Source organism: Pantherophis guttatus, chromosome 3, assembly GCF_059756535.1.
Source record: "Pantherophis guttatus breed Tessera chromosome 3, ASM5975653v1, whole genome shotgun sequence".
In the NCBI taxonomy this organism is placed as follows: Eukaryota; Metazoa; Chordata; class Lepidosauria; order Squamata; family Colubridae; genus Pantherophis; species Pantherophis guttatus.
Window position 1 is genome coordinate 203,106,263 of NC_142065.1, and position 2,677 is coordinate 203,108,939.

At 43.2% G+C, this 2,677-nt stretch overlaps 1 long non-coding RNA gene across 1 annotated transcript; it reads left to right on the forward strand.

Annotated features, from left to right (window-relative positions):
- The first annotated feature begins 323 nt into the window (after nucleotides 1-323).
- Nucleotides 324-1,002, forward strand: LOC148114960 (uncharacterized). The gene is made up of 2 exons (XR_015732924.1): nucleotides 324-540; nucleotides 758-1,002. It is a non-coding gene; the product is annotated as an uncharacterized LOC148114960 (long non-coding RNA).
- The last annotated feature ends 1,675 nt before the right edge of the window (nucleotides 1,003-2,677 follow it).

A 2,677-nucleotide genomic window follows, 5' to 3' on the forward strand; every position in this document is an offset into this window, starting at 1 on the left:
TCCTCCTCCTTTTCTTCTTCTTGTTCTCCTCCTCCACCTCCTCTTCCTCCTCCTCCTCCCCCCTCCTCCTCTTCTTCTTCTTCTTCCTCTTCCTCTTCTTCCTTCTCCTCCTCCTCTTCCTCCCCTTCTTCCCCCCTCCCCCCTCAATACAGAAATATAGCTACACCTTCACAGGAACAGTGTGACCAAGCTCTTTGGGTGGTCTGTTTTAAGTTCTCCAGCAAATCTGTACCATTCTTTCCCTGCCACCAGCCCTCTTGGCAGCAGGTTATAAATCTGGCACTGATAGCAAGTTTTAAGAATTCTTTGCAGCAAGCATTTGACACCGCAGCTGATGCTGAGCTCGGGAAGGAATTCAGCCAGCCAAACCAGCTAGCCAATCTGGCTTCAGGAGAAACTTTTGACATACAAAGTGGCCATTGGATTTCCAGAATTAGCATCTGCCTTTGCCCAGACATTTGAAGCATGTGCGGCATTCACTCTTCCTTCTTGCCAATGGCCCGAGATGAACTTTGGACTGAAGTGGCATCTCGCAGCTGGGTGAGCTATTTATTTTAGCACTTTCCAAGAAGAAATATTGGAACCGATTCACCTTTCGTCATTGCTCTTTTTTTAGGCGGAGAGGTTCAGAGTGGCCTAAAATGCAATAATATTTATTTATATAATCAAAGGCTAGAAATCAAATGGAATTGAATTTGGTCTTTCCCTGGATAACGGTCTCAATTTGCATTTATTTGTTTCCTGTTCTTCCTTCCAGGCAATAAGAGCAGCAGGAAAGGAGCGATCCCATCATATCTTCACAACTCTAAAAGGTCAGATTGGGAGGCAGAAAGCATCTCACAGTGAAAGGCTGACCATCGTGACTTAGCAGCAATGTGCGAGAGACAAATTTCTCCCATCCCGTCAGAATATTTAATGTCTTAATTTTGGGGGCATGATTTCACATTGAAGCTGTGTTCAATTTTCTATGATGTGATTATAATACTAGTTGGTTGCACAGTTTTTTGGGGGGAATTTTAACCTTGTCTTTCTTTCATTATTATTGATCATTTAATATTTTATTATATTGATTATTATAGTGATATTTATTATATTATATTGATTAAATTGCATACCTCCCTCTAGGTATGCCGTTTAAGGGAGAGAGAGAGGTGGTTAAGATGTTTGATATATATGAAACTTGAAAAGGCATCCCAATGCAGAAATGCTAGCATGCTATCTATGACTGTCATCGTGTGGCAAAGTTTAAAAAGCCACCACAATGAATGAAAAGGTTGTGATATTTTCAGTCCGTGCACATTTGTTGGTAGACAATCTTTTCTCCCAGATGACCACTTATATGTGCCCTTTGGAAATGTTTCTTTATTTTAGCAATAGAAATAGCACTTAGAGTTATATATGATATATCTCCATGGTGCTTTACAGCACTCTCCAAGCGATTTACAGAGTCAGCCTATTGCCCCCAACAGTCTACGTCCTCATTTTATTGACCTCGGAATGATGGAAGGCTGAGTCAACCTTGAGCCGGTCAGGATCGAACCGCTGACAGCGGGCAGAGTTTGCCTGCAATACTACATTCTAACCACTGTGCCACCATGGCGGTTTTTGATCCTTAAACAGATGTAAAACCATGGCGAATGAATGCCTAGATGTGAGAAGGTGAATTCCAAGTTATATTATGTCTTTGGATGTGTGAGGACAGAAGGACAGCTGATCAAACTCTTGTTTATAATTGAGCAATAATTAGGGCTGGGATGGTCCTTGATTGGCCAGTTTGGTAGTAGTCAGAAAGAAAGAGCAGTCATTGGTGGAATTTAATACTGCAAGATCCAATTAGCTTTGGCTAAGAGTGTTAGGATATTAAATTTATTAGCTGAAACAGTTGTAGGGAGTTAGCACCCACCCCTCTCATAGAAAAATGAAATATTCTAGGAAATATTAAAAAGGCAGAATAATATACCTCCCTGGATGAGAAATGGAGAAACATGTTTTTAGGCAGGAAGCAGACTCACTCTTAATAGCCCCCACCCTCTCAATAGCCCACAGCAGATGTCAGCACTTAAGAGATAAAGAGATAGCTAGGTCTATTCATAAGCAAATGCCCTCACCCAAGATCCAACAAAGGTAGGATTAGCCCTCTACCCATCTAGCAATGGAACTCACCGCATGGCACCTGGGGAGATTGCATCACCCAGCAAGGCTCAACCAAGCCTGGGACTCAAAAGACAACCTACAAAGTTACCCCTGCATGGTCCCATGGGAGTCTGACAACCAATCAGAACACAAGCTCAAATTCAAAGCCCAACAGAGGGTATAAATCTCTCTCTCTCTCTCTCTCTCTCTCTCTCTCTCTCTCTCTCTCTCTCTCTCTCTCTCTCTCTCTCTCCCATGTGTACTTTTTTGCCCAGGGCCTCGAACCATGTGGTCCTGTCCACTATTAAACCATCTTTCCAAGCAGTCTCCATGTTTCCAGGGTCTTTCTCCCCGCTTGGAACTGAACCCAGATGGACATTTCTTCCAACAGAGTGAAGAGTACAATGGGCCAGAACCAGGGGCAATCCAGTAGCGATTGTGGCAGGTGGTTCGGAGAACCGGTAGCAATGGCAGCGCAAGGCTCCATCCACCCGCCGGGTGTCATTATTTCCTGCTTTTAAAAGGTTAAAAAAAGGCTCTGATA